The following is a 21798-nucleotide window of genomic DNA, read 5'->3' as shown; positions in this document are numbered from 1 at the left end:
TAGAGACTTACAAAGAGACTTAGACTCCCATACAATAATAATGGGAGACATCAACACTCCACTGTCAACATTAGACAGATCAACGAGACAGAAAGTTAATAAGGATATCCAGGAATTGAACTCATCTCTGCACCAAGCGGACCTAATAGACATCTATAGAACTCTCCACCCCAAATCAACAGAATATACATTCTTCTCAGCACCACATTGCACTTATTCCAAAATTGACCACATAATTGGAAGTAAAGCACTCCTCAGCAAATGTAAAAGAGCAGAAATTATAACAAACTGTCTCTCAGACCACAGTGCAATCAAACTAGAACTCAGGACTAAGAAACTCCATCAAAACTGCTCAACTACGTGGAAACTGAACAACCTGCTCCTGAATGACTACTGGGTACATAAGGAAATGAAAGCAGAAATAAAGATGTTCTTTGAAACCAATGAGAACAAAGATACAACATACCAGAATCTCTGGGACACATTTAAAGCTGTGTGTAGAGGGAAATTTATAGCACTAAATGCCCACAAGAGAAAGCAGGAAAGATCTAAAATTGACACTCTAACATCACAATTAAAAGAACTAGAGAGGCAAGAGCAAACACATTCAAAAGCTAGCAGAAGGCAAGAAATAACTAAGATCAGAGCAGAACTGAAGGAGATAGAGACACAAAAAACCCTCCAAAAAATCAATGAATCCAGGAGTTGGTTTTTTGAAAAGATCAACAAAATTGACAGACCACTAGCAAGACTAATAAAGAAGAAAAGAGAGAGGAATCAAATAGACGTAATAAAAAATGATAAAGGGGATATCACCACCGACCCCAGAGAAATATAAATTACCATCAGAGAATACTATAAACACCTCTACGCAAATCAATTAGAAAATCTAGAAGAAATGGATAATTTCCTGGACACTTACACTCTCCCAAGACTAAACCAGGAAGAAGTTGAATCCCTGAATAGACCAATAGCAGGCTCTCAAATTGAGGCAATAATTAATAGCCTACCCACCAAAAAAAGTCTAGGACCAGATGGATTCACAGCTGAATTCTACCAGAGGTACAAGGAGGAGCTGGTACCATTCCTTCTGAAACTATTCCAATCAATAGAAAAAGAGGGAATCCTCCCTAACTCATTTTATGAGGCCAACATCATCCTGATACCAAAGCCTGGCAGAGACACAACAAAAAAAGGGAATTTTAGACCAATATCCCTGATGAACATCGATGCAAAAATTCTCAATAAAATACTGGCAAACCGGATTCAGCAGCACATCAAAAAGCTTATCTACCATGATCAAGTGGGCATCATCCCTGGGATGCAAGGCTAGTTAACTTTCGCAAATCAATAAACGTAATCCAGCATATAAACAGAACCAAAGACAAGAACCACATGCTTATCTCAATAGATGCAGAAAAGGCTTTTGACAAAATTCAACAGCCCTTCATGCTAAAAATGCTCAATAAATTCGGTATTGATGGAATGTACCTCAAAATAATAAGAGCTATTTATGACAAACCCACAGCTAATATCATACTGAATGGGCAAAAACTGGAAAAATTCCCTTTGAAAACTGGCACAAGACAGGGATGCCCTCTCTTACCACTCCTATTCAACATAGTGTTGGAAGTTCTGGCTAGGGCAATCAGGCAAGAGAAAGAAATCAAGGGTATTCAGTTAGGAAAAGAAGAAGTCAAATTGTCCCTGTTTGCAGATGACATGATTGTATATTTAGAAAACCCCATTGTCTCAGCCCAAAATCTCCTTAAGCTGATAAGCAACTTCAGCAAAGTCTCAGGATACAAAATTAATGTGCAAAAATCACAAGCATTCTTATACACCAGTAACAGACAAGCAGAGAGCCAAATCAGGAATGAACTTCCATTCACAATTGCTTCAAAGAGAATCAAATACCTAGGAATCCAACTTACAAGGGATGTCAAGGACCTCTTCAAGGAGAACTACAAACCACTGCTCAGTGAAATCAAAGAGGACACAAACAAATGGAAGAACATACCATGCTCATGGATAGGAAGAATCAATATCGTGAAAATGGCCATACGGCCCAAGGTTATTTATAGATTCAATGCCATCCCCATCAAGCTACCAATGAGTTTCTTCACAGAATTGGAAAAAACTGCTTTAAAGTTCATATGGAACCAAAAAAGAGCCCGCATTGCCAAGACAATCCTAAGTCAAAAGGACAAAGCTGGAGGCGTCACGCTACCTGACTTCAAACTATACTACAAGGCTACAGTAACCAAAACAGCATGGTACTGGTACCAAAACAGAGATATAGACCAATGGAACAGAACAGAGTCCTCAGAAATAATACCACACATCTACAGCCATCTGATCTTTGACAAACCTGAGAGAAACAAGAAATGGGGAAAGGATTCCCTATTTAATAAATGGTGCTGGGAAAATTGGCTAGCCATAAGTAGAAAGCTGAAACTGGATCCTTTCCTTACTCCTTATATGAAAATTAATTCAAGATGGATTAGAGACTTAAATGTTAGACCTAATACCATAAAAACCCTAGAAGAAAACCTAGGTAGTACCATTCAGGACATAGGCATGGGCAAGGACTTCATGTCTAAAACACCAAAAGCAACGGCAGCAAACGCCAAAATTGACAAATGGGATCTAATTAAACTAAAGAGCTTCTGCACAGCAAAAGAAACTACCATCAGAGTGAACAGGCAACCTACAGAATGGGAGAAAATTTTTGCAATCTACTCATCTGACAAAGGGCTAATATCCAGAACCTACAAAGAACTCAAACAAATTTACGAGAAAAAAACAAACAACCCCATCAAAAAGTGGGCAAAGGATATGAACAGACATTTCTCAAAAGAAGACATTCATACAGCCAACAGACACATGAAAAAATGCTCATCATCACTGGCCATCAGAGAAATGCAAATCAAAACCACAATGAGATACTGTCTCACACCAGTTAGAACGGCAATCATTAAAAAGTCAGGAAACAAGAGGTGTTGGAGAGGATGTGGAGAAATAGGAACACTTTTACACTATTGGTGGGATTGTAAACTAGTTCAACCGTTGTGGAAAACAGTATGGCGATTCCTCAAGGATCTAGAACTAGAAGTACCATATGACCCAGCCATCCCACTACTGGGTAAATACCCAAAGGATTATAAATTATTCTACTACAAAGACACATGCACACGTATGTTTATTGCGGCACTATTCACAATAGCAAAGACTTGGAATCAACCCAAATGTCCATCTTTGATAGACTGGATTAAGAAAATGTGGCACATATACACCATGGAATACTATGCAGCCATAAAAAAGGATGAGTTTGCGTCCTTTGTAGGGACATGGATGCAGCTAGAAACCATCATTCTTAGCAAACTGTCACAAGAACTGAAAACCAAACACCGCATGTTCTCACTCATAGGTGGGAATTGAACAATGAGATCACTTAGACTCGGGAAGGGGAACATCACACACCGGGGCCTATCATGGAGAGGGGGTAGGGGGGAGGGATTGCATTGGGAGTTATACCTGATATAAATGATGAATTGATGGGTGCTGACGAGTTGATGGGTGCAGCACACCAACACGGCACAAGTATACATATGTAACAAACCTGCACATTATGCACATGTACCCTAGAACTTAAAGTATTAAAAAAAAAAAAAAAAAAAAAAAAGAACATGCGCTTCTCTTCCCTCAGCTTTCAATTCATTTACCTATTAATGAGCAAGTGGGTACAAAATGACCAGGCATCTTCTTAGCTTTCTTCCGTAATCCTCTACCAAGCTCCATTTCCCTAGAAGCCAACTCTCAGAAGTCGTGAATTACCAAAATAGCACTTTTGTTTGGTTTTTGTTGTTTTAGTATCACCTGAATTCTCCCTCTGTACTCTTAAAATTTGCTTTGATAAGAGGTTGGCAGCCCATCCTTGGGTGCCAGGAGGTCCACCATCAAAACCAGTGTTTAGAATTTGTAGTTCACGTTTGTTACTAAATGTGATAAGCTCTTCAACACAAGACTTCTCAAAAATGTGTTGAATTTACTTTAAGGTTTTTCCACTATATATCTGCCGTTATCTAGTATTTTCTTTATCAATTCGATTCTAATATCCCATTTTTTAAAAATTCAATGCCATTTATATTTACCGCTGTAATTTTGAAATGATAGAGCCCATATACTTTCTTAGATGCAATTTTAAACCCTATCATGAAAGATTAAGATAAAACAAACAAAACTCCTATTTTGTATTATACTGAACCAGTGGTTCTGAGCCTCAAGTGATTTTTGCCCCTGAGGAGATATTTTGCAACCAGAGACATTGTTGGTTACCACAGCTTGGGGTGGGAGTAAGAGACACCATTGGCAATGAGTGAGTAGAGACTGGTCTGGCTGCTAAGCATCTGAAAGTACAAGGGCAACCTTTACAACATAGAATTATTTGTCTCGGAATGTTGTTAGTGCCCAGGTTGAGAAACCCTGCATTAAACTAATCCCTAGTAATCTCACAGTCAATTTGGTTTTTACTTATTGATAGTTACAAGGCTTTAGTATAGAATATATATATATATATTTGTCATTGTGCTGAAATACTGAAGTTTTATGAAGCGATTTGTTAAACATTTGATAAAGATTTTAAATATAATACTCTTTTGTGCTTATGTCACTTCAAGTATTCCTGGTTGTTTCCAATATAATTTTGCTAGACTATAAAAATCATGTGTTTACTTCAAGACTGCTGAAGACTGCTAAAACATTCATTGCCAAGTTAATAAAGCAGGCTAGTCTAAACATGTTTTGAAGATTTAAAGAAGCTATTGATGTTCCAATGAAAACTAATCACATTCCCATATTCACTGTATATACAAGATTGCCACATTTCCATCGATCATTTTGCATGAGAAAGACACTTTCATTGTTGAGAATAAAGAACCAAATCAAATAGCGAGATCTACAGGATGAACTGCAAAACTTTATAATATCTAAGTTTAAATACTTTTCTAGTTTTATTTGTCATTTGAAGACAAAACAGAACAAACAAACTAACAAGAAATTATTACAACTTTGGTCTGTCTTGGGCTCATTTGTAATTGCTATCATGAGAAAAGAAGGAGGGTAAGGAAAACATGACCAGCTTTAAAGTATTTTACCAGGTATTGCTAATTAGATTGTTTTATATTGCTCTTTTCAGTAAGTAAATAAATTTGGGGCATTAAATACCAGAAAGGATTAAACAGCATAATGTTTATTACATGAATGAGTTTGAGGGTTGGCTTTTCAGAAAGGTTGAGTTACTTTAAAGGGAAAGTTTTTCTTTATATGTAGCCCAATAATAACCAAGGAGACCAGGAGACCAAGAGACCTCTGACCGGGGTGCAAACTTCTTATTTTTGTTTTGTTTTGTTTTGTTTTGTTTTGAGATGGAGTCTCACTCTTGTCACCCAGGCTAGAGTACAATGGAGCTATCTCAGCTCACTGCAACCTCCGCCTCCTGGGTTCCAGCAATTATCCCGCCTCAGCCTCCCGAGTAGCTGGGATTATAGGTGCCCGCCACTATGCCCAGCTAATTTTTTTTTTTCTGTATTTTTAGTAGAGATGGGGTTTCACCATATTGGCCAGGCTGGTCTCGAACTCCTGACCTCAGGTGAGTCACCTGCCTCGGCCTCCCAAAGATCTAGGATTACAGGTGTGAGCCACCGTGCCCGGCCATGATTTTGTTGATAATTTCTACCTTGTAGCACATTATGACTTATATCCTACGAGCACCTATTCTGGTCACCATTTTCTCAGACTATGTCTAGGTCACCAGAAATAGAGCATAATGATACAGAAACGGTGGCATTCATGACTCAGTATTTACAACAAGCCATTTTCCCTGAGGCTGCTGCCAACCTCCTATGTGGATCTATTTTCCCAATAATTCTCCTTTCCTCAATGTATTGTTTGTGCTTGCTGGACTGGTTTGAAGTGTGAAGGTTAATATCCTGTACATGTATGTAGAAAGACGTCCACACCACTACCTAGAGGTTGTTAATCATTACAATTGTTATTTTAACATTGAGACTATACTCTATCTCAGAAACTTGAACCTGCACGTGGGAAGCAGGCAACTACTGTTTCAGGACTGGACTATGTGGCATTGTATTTCATGCAGTCAGGCCTGTTTCATGTCTGTGATGAAGCTATATGATCAGCTCTTTGAACTCTGCTGTGCAGTCAGTTTCTTCACACACAACATAGGTTTGTGTTACAAATCTTTAACAAATTGGTTACCTGAATTGATTAAGTTCACCTCTAGTCATAAGATGTGTGCATGTTGCCAGCAGAAACAATAGCTTGATCCTTTTTCCTCAATAATTAATGCCAAAAAAGTATTTTTAAAAGTCTTGCTATATTTCCAGCTAATCGGGGGGTTGGGGCAGGAGATTCGCTTGAACCTGGGAGGCTGGGGTTGCAGTGAGCCAAGATTGTGCCACTGTACTCCAGCCTGGGCGACACAGCAAGACTGTGTCTGGAAAAAAAAAAAGAAAAAAGAAAAAAAAAAGTTGGTATTAATTTTCTTAGAGTTTTTCTTTTTTTATTTCAGTAATTTTCATCCAAAGAGGTACATACGTATTTTCAGCAAAATGTTATCTCAAATCAATGCCTTACTCTTTTGATACCAAAAGTTATTTCAACATAAATAAATTATTTCACTAAGTTTAACCAACTACCCTGGAGGCAGGGGTGTTGAAGTTGATTAGCAGCTCTCAGTGCTTGGTCAAATATTCTTTGCACATATGATATGTGCATATTCTTTTCAAAACTAATTTATTTTATTTTTAATTTTACTTTAAGTTCTAGGCTACATGCGCAGATCGTGCAGGTTTGTTACATAGGTATATATGTACCATGGTGGTTTGCTGCACCTATCAACTCGTCATCTAGGTTTTAAGCCCAACATACATTAGGTATTTGTCCTAATGCTCTCCTCCCCTTGCCCTCCACCCCCGAAAGACCCCAGTGTGTGATATTCCCCTTCCTGTGTCCATGTGTTCTCATTGTTCAACTCACACTTATAAGTGAGAACATGCAGTGTTTGATTTTCTGTTCCTGTATTAGTTTGCTGAGAATGATGACTTATTTCCACTCTGTTTCTGGGAGAAGAGACGTCTTCCCCCCTTCCTTCAGCCCCAATTCTTTAATCCCCTTTAATACTGACTGTTTCCTTGAACCTCATATACAGTCAAGCACCTAGTAGGAAATAATCAATGTTGAATTTTTATATTCTATTCCAAGGAGAGGAATAAATTAAATAAACTGACTAAATGAATAGAAGAAAGGGAGAGTTTGCTTGCTGACAAAGGTGACATCTTGGTTAAATTATTTTCAGTAGAATTATTAAATGCTTTCCTTAGTAAAATATAATTGCATAACTAAAAAAGTCATTGCCAATTTATAGATAGAGATAAAATCTGGGCAAATGATAATCGATCTTCTACTATAAAAATGTAAGCAGAAAATAATATCTGATATGACATCTCAAGCCCAGAGTACAGACCTATGTCACCTTTCCCAATGCCTTTCATGTCTGGAGTCACTCAGAGCCAAGACAGCTTCTCTGAGATACCGACTTGCTGACACATACCTGCAGACCACGCATTAGTAGTGGAGGTGGTTAAAATATTTGTAACTGAAAAATTGAAAATTCATTATGTAATACTAAAACAGTATTTCTGAATTTTCCTGAAAGTTTACCACTCACGGTAAGGAAAATTCTAGATGTATGAAAAAAGGAAAGTGCTGGAAGAGAAATTCACCCTGTATCAGTGTGTGTGTGTGTTGGGGGATGGGTGTGTGTGTTCTGCATTTGGGGTATGCTTCAACCACCTCCTTCTATGATACTTATATCTCAAATTTAACCATAATTGGGCTTATTAACAAAATAATGTGGTAAAATACTTGCATTTTTTTCTTTTTGGTATTGTTTAAGAAAAAGGCACTCTCCAATACATAATAGTAAGGAGTGTTTGATGAATTGTATTAAATGCCACTGAAGATTCAGAGTTTTCCAATAGCGATGGGGTTTGTGGGCATTATACCTGTGGATAGGGCCTTCAGGGAGACACCATGTAGTATATGGAAAGAGTAATAATAAGCCATCAGTGCTCTTAGAATACATGATCCCTAAAGGGAAGCATGACATTATAATGGTATCACTGAGCTGTGATAGGAGAAAGAAGAATGGAGCAGCTACCCTTTTATTTATTTATTTATTTATTTTATTATTATTATTATTATTATTATTATTTTTTTTTTTTTTTTTTTTGAGATGAGTCTCACTCTGTCACCAGGCTGGAGTGCAGTGGTGTGATCTTGGCTCACTGCAACTTCTGCCTCCGGGGTTCAAGTGATTCTACTGCCTCAGCATCCAGAGTAGCTGGGATTACAGGTGCATGCCACCACACCCAACTAATTTTTGTATTTTTAGTAGAGAAGAGGTTTCACCGTATTGTCCAGGATAGTCTCAATCTCTTGACCCTGTGATCTGCCCACCTCAACTTCCCAAAGTGCTGGAGTTACAGGCGTGAGCCACGGCGCCCAGCCTGGAGCAGCCACTTTTTATTGGGAGCACACAGTGTCACAAGCGTTTCAGGTGAGTGCTCAGACCACAGGAAAATTTTCTGTCTCCTGCTTGGGGCCAAGGATATTGTCTGGAAGCTGGATGTTATATACTGCTCTTTCAAATGCTAGCTCTTAAAGTGCAACGACTTATTTGTTGTCTACTTTGCAATATGTATCATAAAACCTGTCTCAGAAGGAGAACTTCGATAGAGAGTGGACAAAAAGAAAGACTGGAGGTAATTGGGCATTAAAAAAGATGGTCAGCCCATTTTGTTCTGTAGCTTACAAAAATACACAAGAACAAACATGAACAGTAGACTCATATTAACCGGACTTCTCAAGTCCTTTATAGGATGGAGGTCTCAAGAGCACATTTTATCATTTACTTAAAAACAATATGAGTTTGGCAAAGCAAACTCAGATGTAAAATTTAAGAATGAGTTTTTCTGGAGCATAAAATTACAATTTTTTTTTGCTGGTAAAAGGATAAAATCAATGTCTATTCCAGCTAATTATTCTCCAACTTGTGATTTTTGTTGTTGTTGTTTGGCATGTAATAAATCCAACTCATTTTATTGTAATGGGCTATAAAACAGTCCCTATATAATACTATAAATCCTGCAAAGATTTGAGCATCTGCACATTTTGTTTTGGCAATATTCACTTAAACTCAAAACTTCTGTAGGCAGTGACCAAAAAATAAATAAATTGGAAAAATGAAAACCATTCAGTTCAACGCCAGTTTTCCCTTGGGATTTAAGCAGTTTTTAATGTGTGGATTTCCAGGTGACGATGAAAACTATAAGGACTTTGGAAAATGGAATAACATATTCCTTAGGCTAGAAAATTATTCCTAGGAAGACTGGAACAGTGAAATTAACTGCTAAACAGGTGATGGCATTATGACACCAATCCATCAGAATAATGTTTTGCCAAATTCTTTCCCGTGCCCTATTTGATCAGATCAGACTGGCAGGGCCCTGTAGAGTGAGCAAGCCCTCCCAGTGTGCCCAGGAAGACAGTTTTTCTGGAAGCAAAATGTCTTAGAAGAACACCTGCTTTTCCCACCCGGAGTCTCTGTTGACTAAGATATGTAAAATGCACTCATGACTTTTAAGATACTAAAATTCCTCTCCTATCTAGAACTAGTTATTTTGGTGTAATATAGTCCAGAAAGAGTTTCTTTGCCTTCCAGATATTCATACCTTGGTCCGAAAGACTCTCTACTCATCTCAGCTCAAGTTAATTTTTTTTTTATTATTATACTTTAAGTTCTAGGGTACATGTGCATAACGTGCAGGTTTGTTACATACGTATACTTGTACCATGTTGGTGTGCTGCACCCATCAACTCGTCAGCACCCATCAACTCGTCATTTACATCAGGTATAACTCCCAATGCAATCCCTCCCCCATACCCCCTCCCCATGATAGGCCCCGGTGTGTGATGTTCCCCTTCCCGAGTCCAAGTGATCTCATGGTTCAGTTCCCACCTATGAGTGAGAACATGCGGTGTTTGGTTTTCTGTTCTTGTGATAGTTTGCTGAGAATGATGGTTTCCAGCTGCATCCATGTCCCTACAAAGGACACAAACTCATCCTTTTTTATGGCTGCATAGTATTCCATGGTGTATATGTGCCACATTTTCTTAATCCAGTCTGTCACTGATGGACATTTGGGTTGATTCCAAGTCTTTGCTATTGTGAATAGTGCCGCAATAAACATAGGTGTACATGTGTCTTTATAGCAGCATGATTTATAACCCTTTGGGTATATACCCAGTAATGGGATGGCTGGGTCATATGGTACTTCTAGTTCTAGATCCTTGAGGAATCGCCATACTGTTTTCCACAATGGTTGAACTAGTTTACAATCCCACCAACAGTGTAAAAGTGTTCCTATTTCTCCACATCCTCTCCAACACCTCTTGTTTCCTGACTTTTTAATGATTGCCGTTCTAACTGGTGTGAGACGGTATCTCATTGTGGTTTTGATTTGCATTTCTCTGATGGCCAGTGATGATGAGCATTTTTTCATGTGTCTGTTGGCTGTATGAATGTCTTCTTTTGAGAAATGTCTGTTCATATCCTTTGCCCACTTTTTGATGGGGTTGTTTGTTTTTTTCTTGTAAATTTGTTTGAGTTCTTTGTAGGTTCTGGATATTAGCCCTTTGTCAGATGAGTAGATTGCAAAAATTTTCTCCCATTCTGCAGGTTGCCTGTTCACTCTGATGGTAGTTTCTTTTGCTGTGCAGAAGCTCTTTAGTTTAATTAGATCCCATTTGTCAATTTTGGCTTTTGTTGCCATTGCTTTTGGTGTTTTAGACATGAAGTCCTTGCCCATGCCTATGTCCTGAATGGTATTACCTAGGTTTTCTTCTAGAAATACAAACCAAGTTAATGTTTTAACCAGGATATTTGAAAGTACCGTTCATAAGTCACTTTCTGGCTTACGCTTAAGTGGAACAATGTTGTATGTTATCTAGCGATTCCAACTGACAAAGGGGCTTTTGATGTGATGGATGAAGTGGATAGTCTCACACCTTTCAAAGCCTCTCCTTACTTTGATATAGCAGTACTCTTGGGAAGGGGCAGAGACTGGCAAAGATAATCCCCAGGATGATCACTTTTATTTGAGGTGTAGCATACAATGTTTATTATGTAAGCATATTACATTTGCTTGAAACAAAACCTACTGTCAAGAACCTGGACAACCCCCAGCTCCATGCATCTCACCTGGAAGGGCACACTTGGGGAGGTTACGGAAAGCAAAGTGCAACGTGCTGTTCCTAAGTCAGCTCACTGTTGAGGTATCCGTGCAATCCGGGGTTACAGCATGATCCACTGTGTACCAATTATGCCATTAGTATGCTTCATTTACTATATACACACATCAGAACCAGAGTTTTTCTCAAGGGCAAAACCCAAATCAGGCCGCCAAAGCCACAAATCACGTATGCCTTGCACTAAACACCCACAGAAAAGCAGGGCAGCATACATACATGTGCTTTTGGATATTTATTTATACTGCAAAAGCTAAAACAATGGTGTGGATTGAAAATAGAAGGAGACCAAGGCAGCAAACAAGATCCTACATAGTCATCATTTGAGAAGTAAAATTGGACAGACACAATTAGAAACCAGACATGCAGTCTCACCCATTCACCTAGGAATAGTTAACAAAACTTGAAAGGAATTGGGATTATGTCCTCATGATGTTAGCTTTGAGTTGGAGGTCTTTTTTTCTGGACTATTTTACTCTCTATCTATCTATCTATTATTATTATTATTATTATTATTATTATTATTATTATTATTATTTTGACAGAGTCTCCCTCTCACCCAGGTTGGAGTGCAGTGGCACGATTTTGGCTCACTGCAACCTTCATCGCTCACGTCCAACTGATTCTCCTCCCTCAGCCTCCCGAGTAATTGGGATTACATGCATGTGCATCACACCGAGCTAATTTTTCTATATTTTCAGTAGAGACATGGTTTCACCCTGTTGGCGGGGCTGGTCTTGAACTCCTGACCTCAAGTCATCCGCCTGCCTCGGCCTTCCAAAGCGCTGGGATTACAAGTGTGATCCGCACCCGGCCTAACTCTCTTCTTTTTATCAGAGCACCAGTGCCTTTGAATACTCTATCTTACAGTTTTACTCATAAGTCATCAAGTTTTTCAGTTGTGTTAGATTTTAAATGATTGCAATCATAAAGTTATGATGATATCCTGAAGTTATGTTCCTCACACAGATGAAAACCTGCAAGAAAAGGAAAGAGTTTGCTAAAGCGGAGTTTCAAGCGTCAGCTAGTAGGTGAGGCAAGATTTATTTGGTCATGGGGATCTCCAGCACCTGAAAGCAAATCCCTGAGTCATTGTCTAACATGTCAACTTCACATTCTGAGGGTAAAGGTGCTTCATTTGAGGAAGACATGTGGAAGTTCTTCAAAGAGTTTCTCTTTTGTTAATTCAGATGTCCCTTGTTTTCTATTGAGTGAAGAAGGTGACAATGGGTGTGGAGTACAGTTATTTTTAAGATAATTGACAGTGTCTCTAAGATAAATTTAGTTAAAAGGAAGGTAGATTGTAAGAGGACACATGTAGGATATCGAATCTCCTTTATGCTTCCAATCTTTATTGCCTTATTTGATCATGCTTTTATGAGTGGGTACTCTGGATTCAAATAACATAATTGCCAAGATACAAAATACATTTGGCTTAAAACATTTTAAAATGGCACAAACAGATTGGTACTGGTGTTACTGAAATGTAAGAAGCTCTACAATTTCCCAGTTCTAAGTCATTGACTGACACAATTCAAATTGACTAAGTGAAATGTGTGTGTGTGTGTGTGTGTTTTCCTACCAGCAACCACTCTGACTTGTGTCTCAAATCATTCCTTATGTGCATTACATATATATGTCTACGGTCAATAAATGACACCTAAATTATTAGAATAGTTAGTATCAGATATGACTAGATAGAATTATGTGATATGCCTCTTTGTAACAAAGCTGTGATTTATTAAAGATTATAGAGTATTGTAACACAAAACTGTGTGCCCTTCTTAAGAATAGCTGGTATTTATTGAGTGCTTACTATATGATAGGCATTGTTCTGAGTGCTTCATATGGATGGTCTCATTTCACCCTTAAAGCAACCACATGCCAGATGTGCAAATATTATCTCCTATTTTATAAATAAGAAAACTAAGGCTGGCCGGGCGCGGTGGCTCAAGCCTGTAATCCCAGCACTTTGGAAGGCTGAGACGGGCGAATCACGAGGTCAGGAGATCGAGATCATCCTGGCTAACATGGTGAAACCCTGTCTCTACTAAAAAATACAAAAAAAAGAAAAGAAAAAAAAAAAAAAAAAAAACTAGCCAGGCGAGGTGGCGGGTGCCCGTAGTCCCAGCTACTCGGGAGGTTGAGGCAGGAGAATGGCGTGAACCCGGGAGGCAGAACTTGCAGTGAGCCGAGATCGCGCCACTGCACTCCAGCCTGGGCAACAGAGCGAGACTCCGTCTCAAAAAAAAAAAAAAAAAAGAAAAAAGAAAACTGAGGCTTAGAGAGGACATTTCCTCAATTTGGTGTTGTATCAGTTTTAGTAAGTATAAATATTCAGCGAGAAACATCTGTCTTTCTAATTGATGTCTGAGTAAAAAGATTAAAGATGCAATTTTAATCTATTTATAAAATGGTAGTATAAAAATTTATTTCAGCAGATTAGTACACTATTCAAATTTTAAAGTTATAGTTGCTAAATAGGGATTTTTTTTAACATTCTTTTTTAGTAGGAAATGAGACAAAACACTGTTCTTATAAATAAAATATCAGATATTTAAATTACTGTTCTAGTTAACCTAGAAATATAGAGGTCAACTTTTAATAATTGAGGAATGGAGCTCAATTTAATGTTTATTGTCTGACTGGAAAATTGTGCAAACAGAAGAAGACGTACACATAGTAGGCCCTTTACAAGTATCAGGTTATAAGGCTAATCGACTGAAAATTGGGTCCAAATTATTTGCAATTACATTTTGAGCCACTTGGGTCTGGCTGTTACTTTGAACAGGTTAACTTTCCAACAGTACACATGCCCCTGGTCTCTAGCTGAGAACGTAAGAGGAAGAGGGTTATTGCACCCTCTAGGGGTAGCTTGTAGAAAAACCTACCAAAGTGCAACTACCCCAAACAAAAAAATAATGCTCATTCCTAGCCCAGCAGATAGGAAAGGAGGGAATGCATGAGCATTGAGAGAAGCCACAGAGTTCTCCTGCCTCTGATGTGTACCTCCACTGGCTCACCTTTGGAACTGTTTCATCATATGTCTTACAGGGATACTAACTCTATCAAATCCAAAATTAATTTATTATTTAAAGGAAAAGTTTATAGCACACTATTAATTTTTAACTACATGCTGTTTCTCTAGCCTTTCCTTTCCAAAATAGCTGTTTATGGTGGCTGAATTTCTACCTTGGTTGGCAGGATTCATACAGTGACCTCCCTCGATCTGCTTCTGAATACTACGCAATGTCTGCAGCAGCTCCTCAAGTTAATATCACATGCTTCCCTATAAAGAGCTTGACTTACTGAGCATCAGGCTATCTTTTGAAGATAAACCAATTTTTTGGGAGAGAGAAAAGATAGGATAAACTGATGATTGCATCAACATCAGTCAACAAAGAGTTATGAGTTGCTGAAAGTGAAGCATAGAGCCAAGTACTGAGAATAAAAACATGTATTTAGGCAAAAACCACAATTACTTTTGCACCCACCTACTATAAGGGAGTTAATACTTACTGCACAGGGTACATGTCAGGCTGTACACTAAGGAAATTCTATTTAGTGCCTTACGTAGTTACTCATTATACCACCTAAGAGGTCATTTTATTATTTCCATTTTTTAGAGGACATGAAAGCAATTCTGAAAAGACAAACATATTCAGAATCACACAGTCAGTAAATAGTAGAGAAAACATCTTTTTCTCAACTATTTTTCATCTATTTCTCTACTACAAAATCGTTGGTCTTTCTAACTTTTTCTTATACTCTTACTAACTACCGTAACCTCTGTCTTCCAAGAAGGTATAACATAATTTGTAACAGTTGGAGAGAACAAAATCGTATGAAAGAGAAGAGCATTCGTTGATAGCATCACTTAATTAAAGTACAACAAATTTGTGAAAGGATAAAATAGAGCAGGAAGTGGGAGCTCACTGTGTGCTGGGGTGGGTGGGAGGGTCAGGGAAGGTTTCAAGAAAAAGAAAATTTGGCCGGGCGCGGTGGCTCAAGCCTGTAATCCCAGCACTTTGGGAGGCCGAGACGGGTGGATCACGAGGTCAGGAGATCCAGACCATCCTGGCTAACACGGTGAAACCCCGCCTCTACTAAAAATACAAAAAAACTAGCCGGTCGAAGTGGCCGGCGCCTGTAGTCCCAGCTACTCGGGAGGCTGAGGCAGGAGAATGGCGTAAACCCGGGAGGCGGAGCTTGCAGTGAGCTGAGATCTGGCCACTGCACTCCAGCCCTGGGGACAGAGTGAGACTCTGCCTCAAAAAAAAAAAAAAAAAAAGAAAAAAAGAAAAAGAAAATTTGAATTAACCTTTATGATGGCTGAAAAAATTAAATAGAATAGAGGAAGTAAAAAGATTTCAGAAGGATGAGGACATGAAATAACATGAGCTGTCCGAGCATGGTGGCTCATGGCTATAATCCCAGCACTTTAGGAGGCCAAGGTGGGTGGATCAACTGAGGTCAAGAGTTCAAGACCAGCCCAGCCAATATTGCAAAACTCTGTCTCCACTAAAAATACAAAAATTAGCCGGGCGTGGTGGTGCACACCTGTAGTCCCAGCTACTCAGTAGGCTGAGACACCAGAATCTCAAGCCCAGGAGGCAGAGGTTGCAGTGAGCTGAGATCATGCCACTGCACTCCAGCTCTGAGCTACAGAGTAAGATTCTGTCTTAAAAACAAAAAAAAAAAAACAAAAAAAAAAAAAAAAAAAAAAGAACGAACGAACATGATCTAAGTAACATGATCTAATCATTAATTATTTTAATGTAACATAATAGATTGATTAATCAGTTTGTTGTTCTACCTCTATGCTGTAAAGTAATTTGAAATCTGATTAGAGGGAAAGGGTCAGATGAGACAAGCAACAAGGAAAGAATTTTGCAGCTTAAGTAAAGTTGAAAGACAGCAGGCCAGACAAGGTGCTACAATTTAAAAATTCTGACTAGTTAAATAAAATCATGGGCATTCTGGTGAAATGGAAAAAATTAAGTGTTGGAAGAAAGAGTAACTGAAGCACAAAAATATTTTTGAGTGGGCTTCAGTCAAATTTGGCCTATTACCTGATTTTCCTTAGGAATATGTTTTCTTGAATGTATAATTTAACATTCATTCTCACAATAATTTTTTGCCTCTCTGGAATGACACAACACTTCTAAATTAGGGAAGAACATTTGACAAGGTGCTAGAGGCATGGTGTGTTATGATGACATACAGAACAGGAGGGATAACCCAGAGTAGTTATGCGCATTAATGGAAGATGTTACACTGGGCTGGTTTAGATCCTGTCAAGGCCAGCCCACACATGTGCTTGGTTTAAAGGGAGCTATAGATGTAGCTCAAAGTTGACCTCCTTCCAATGAGAAAAAATAGAAAAGGTCACTTGAACCTTCTTGCCAAATTGTAGCTGTCCATGCGTGCATGTAAAAATGATATTGTCAGTTGCTGGAGGCAAACTGTATATGATAGGCTTGGAAAAATAAGTCTAAGAATGGTGCATCATGTACAGCAATATAATCTTTCAAATTTTTTCATGTTTAGAAAATAGGGGTTTGGGTGCGGTGGCACATGCCAGTAATCCCAGCACTTTGGGAGGACAAGGCGGGCGGATCACGAGGTCAGGAGTTCGAGACCAGCCTGAGCAACATGGTGAAACCCTGTCTCTACTAAAAGTACAAAATTAGCCCGGCGTGGTGGCACATGCCTGTAATCCCAGCTACACAGGAGGCTGAGACGGGAGAACTGGTTGAACCCGGGAGGTGGAGGTTGCAGTGAGCCTAGATAGTGTCACTATAACTCCAGCCTGAGGGCCAGAGCGAGACTTCATCTCAAAAAAAAAAAAAAAAAAAAAAGCAAGCAAGCAAGCAATAGGGGGAAAATGGGTTTGATTTAATATCTCTGTAAGTAGACAAGCAAACCCCTTCACTCTAGCTAAGCATTTTTGTTGTTGTTGTTATGCTTAAAGTTCTAGGGTATATGTGCACAACATGCAGATTTGTTACATATGTATACATGTGCCATGTTGGTGTGCTGCACCCATTAACTCGTCATTTACATTAGGTATATCTCCTAATGCTATCCCTTCCGCCTCCCTCCACCCCACGACAGGCCCCGGTGTGTGATGTTCCCTACCCTGTGTCCAAGTGTTCTCATTGTTCAATTCCCACCTATGAGTGAGAACATGCAGTGTTTGGTTTTCTATCCTTGCGATAGTTTGCTCAGAATGATGGTTTCCAGCTCCATCCATAGCATTTTCTAGTTTCCTTTTAGGAAGAAGAAACCATTCTTTCCACCCACATGACATTAAAGGTAACAGAGATGGGGCTAATTCTGCAGCATTGTCTAGGGTAGGGACACAATTCTCCAGAGAAGTTGCTTTGACCTTGGAATTTACATATGTATACGTATCTTATAGCTCCATTCTTCTAAACTTAATTTTTCTCCATTCCCAGTCTTGGGGCCTTGAGTCTTTTGGATAAGGTGCTGAATTCTCTCCTTTGTGTTGACCATATTGACATGGCCTCAGAGGAAAGTCAAATTTCGGGCTGAGTACATATGTAAGAATTCACTTTCAACATCTTGATGTGAGCCAGAGGTCTGCCTTACAGTAACAAAGACAAATGCAGAAGGAAATTCAGGCTGACAAATACCAGTCCCACCTGTGTTGCTTAATAAGCAAGACTGCGGCCCGGCCAGCAATCCTCCAGTAACTGTCATTTCTCTGTATCCAATCAGTTGCCTGGGAATTATCCCAATAAAAAGAATACGGTGTGTCATTTATCAGGCAGCCAATTAAAGGGCCTCTACAGCACTAGGATAGCTAGAAGCTAATTCTCACACAGGAGACAAAATGGGCCAAGCCAGTATGGGCCTTAAGGGAATTTAAGAAAGTGAGCTGTGGCTGATTCATAAGGGGACCAGATCTACAAAATATGAGAAGGAGTTGGTAATATGTCAATATGTTTCCTCTACAAGAATTTCTTGAGAACACCAGGGTGTGAAAAGGAAGCAAACTAAGTTGGCTGATCTTACCAAAATGGGACTGTTAGCTTTTGTAGCTATGAGACAATTATTTCATAGAGCATTTCCACTGATTTCTAAGGCCTCATTAGCATTAGAAGCCTTGAAAATATAAAATTAAACATAAGTAAATAAAACAAAGTAAAGACAAAAATTCTGTAAGTTTATTGGGCAATTTGACCTGCTTTTTAACTGAGGTAGTCAGCAGAATGAGCAGAGCTGACAAGAACCTTCATAGCCTCATTTTTGGAAAATAAAAACAATTCTATGTTCTGAAAACACATGACACATATTTCCACCTTCATAATCAGCTTATTGATGAAAGTGGTATAGAATCTTTTTAATCCAAAGCTATTAAACACTTTCTAGTCCCACTGCAATCAGTTAGCTAATCCAAATATGAATTCAGTACCTACAAGTGTCAGAAAATATATATGTAAATATATTTCATGGGTTCTAGGATGTACTTAAGTTTTACATTTTAACATCTGTAAAAATGGAATAAGTCTAACAGTTCACATGGTTCTGAAACATTGTTCAATACATTAATTGTTGCCCTTTAAAAACAGTTTTAGTCCTAAATTAATTAATGATATGTTTTAACAAATCAATGACATCTGAGATTGAATGAAGTTTAGAAATGGGTTTTAAGCAAATTGAGTGAAAAATCTTATCCATCCACCAAAAAAAAAAAAAAAAAAAAAAAAAAAAAAAAAAAAACACCCCCACAAAATCTACCTGTATAAAGTGCATTCCCAAAGTAGTCACTCAATATGTGGATATAAATACCGTGCAAATTGAATACACTGAGGCTGGAGAACCAAACAGTGAAGAAACGTAGCCGTTGGCACAAGGAATCAGCAGAAACTTCTCAAAAAGAGTTGAATTTTAAAATGGTTAAAAAAGAAAAACGAATCTGTGGAGCTCTGAATTGGTTTTCATGTGATAGTCCTTGAAAGCCAATATAAATAAGAATCAACTTAAAGTGAGTTATCCATTTGCTGGTTATTTTACTCAAACTAGTCTTAACACTGAGTTAAATTTAGTTAAAATCCTTGAGGCTCATCTAAGCTGTCACATGGTATCCGTTGCCTGAGAATTATTTCAAAATAGAAAACAGCCAAATGTTTTAGGAGGTACTTGGTTTAAACATTCAAAACAACTTTACTCCTTGAAATATTTTTATTTTATAAAACAAAATAGTCCAATTAAATCAACATTTTTAGGGGCTACTGTAAGATTTTGCCTTTCAAATATGTCTTACTAGTTAGTGTTCAGTTGAATCATCATGTGCTGGGTGAACACTTACTACATACACTGGAGTTTATTGGATACAAGCTGAGATTTTGACATTTCAGTTCAAGTTCCAAATACAGTGTTTACTAGCTGTGTGACCTCAGAAACTTGATGAACCTCTCTGAGATCTAGTTTCTGTTTTTTTAAAATGGAGATAATAACACTTACCGCATCAGGTTTAGTTTCAAGAAATTAAGATGCTGTTGTGAAGTGTCTAGAAAACTGCCTGCTACACGATACACTTTCAATAAATGGAAGTTCTAGTAATACTTTTTATTACATCAAACACTTTACTAGAAGACAGCGCTAACAACTCTAATTCAGTTAAAGAAGTGGTTTCTCCTGCCCAGAACATATTAACGCCCAAGCCTTCTTACTCTGTCCTATGACAATGTCTAACGTGACCTGGCAAACCACAGATGGGTTCCAATTTTATTAGCTGTACAGGAAATTTCTGATTGATTTAACCTCCAAAAGACAATACCGTGTAATCAACATGTAACAAATGTCAACTCTTGTTATTGCTGGAACAGGCAAACCCTCCAGATCTCTGTTCTACTCCTGGCTATACTATGCGTCCATGTGGATTTTTTCCTTCCTTTCTTTCTTTTCACTTTCCCATAGCACCTCACTGCACCCAGTTCCCTTTGAGTGATGTTGGGAACAATTTCAGTTTTAGTTCTTCCTGAAAGTAGGTTATTTTAAAATATAAAGAGATAAACACTACCTACCTGCTCTGTTTTGGGTGGCCCAGAGCCAGAAATGATGCAACTGGTATGACAGTTCATCAACAGGTTTTTTTTTTCTTTTTAATTTTTTAAAGGATTTTTTCTATTTGCATACTATAGTAATTAGAGATTGTTTTTCCCCCAGAAGCAATTTGTCTAAAATTCTTAAAAGACAGTATGACAGAAAACGTGAAAACTCTTACCATTTAAAATTATTATATGGTAGAGAACAAGGCAATGTGGTATCAAAACATACTGTGTTTAGAGTTGGGAGTCTTGGTTGCTAGACTTGGATTTATTGATGAAACCCTGAGCTAATCATCGTATCTCCCCAAGCTTCAAATTCATCTTCAAAAAGATCCCCTCAGGTACATTTTAGTTTTTATTTTCTGTGATTTTACATCACGTTGAGAAATGGAGATGATGAATGGGAACGTAAGTTAAGAATCTTCTTCAGCAAGGTTATCAACGAGCAGTCAAGCAAACCAAGACATGTGTTATTGTTATTTCCCTGTAAAGATGCTGCTTCTGACTTTGGTAAATAAGATAATGTGTTTCAACCTTTTCCATTAGTAGAAATAGACCACCTGGTAAGTACCTGGCTGGAGTTATGGCTGGAAATCGTTTCCCCTCTCACAAGCAAAGTTGTTCTTTTCAGCATGAAACAGAAAACTTGGCCACGTTAACACTGAATGCCAATTGATTGACCCAAACATTGAGTGAAGAAGGCAAATATAATAAAAAGGAAGCAGAAAATGATTGCTTTTAAATACGATTATACAATAATGATAATTAAACACATACACACATAAAACCCTCACCTTTTTTTTGTTTTGTTTTGTTTTGTGTTTATAGATTAGCTTTCATTCTTTGGTGATGCCATAGATGTTTATTGAGGATTGGGGAATAGTTTCAGAAAGGAACTGGAAGAAATTCTAATGGTTAAGACAAAGAGAGCTGTTCTCAAAGAGTTTACGCTCAAGTAGGGGAAACAGGTGTCATGCATAAATAACTAGGGTACCAGGAGAAGAAGAAATTACAAAATGAGATGAAAAAGCTATGTTCATATTGGGACGGGAATTTAAGGAAGGGGACATTACGGAAGTGGTTTTGGAAAAAGCTCCATGGAGAAGGTGCCATTTACAAAGGTTCTTGAAGGATGGGAGAATTTGGACATTAAAAAATGGGGTGGAGCAGGGCCGGGTGCAGTAGCTCACAGTCAGACCTGTAATCCCAGCACTTTGGGAGGCCGAGGCAGGCGGATCATGACGTCAGGAGTTCGAGACCATCCTGGCCAACATGGTGAAACCCTGTCTCTACTAAAATACAAAAAAATGAGCCGGGTGTGGTGGTG

This window comes from Rhinopithecus roxellana, chromosome 19, assembly GCF_007565055.1.
Source record: "Rhinopithecus roxellana isolate Shanxi Qingling chromosome 19, ASM756505v1, whole genome shotgun sequence".
In the NCBI taxonomy this organism is placed as follows: Eukaryota; Metazoa; Chordata; class Mammalia; order Primates; family Cercopithecidae; genus Rhinopithecus; species Rhinopithecus roxellana.
Note: the sequence above shows the minus strand (reverse complement) of the source record.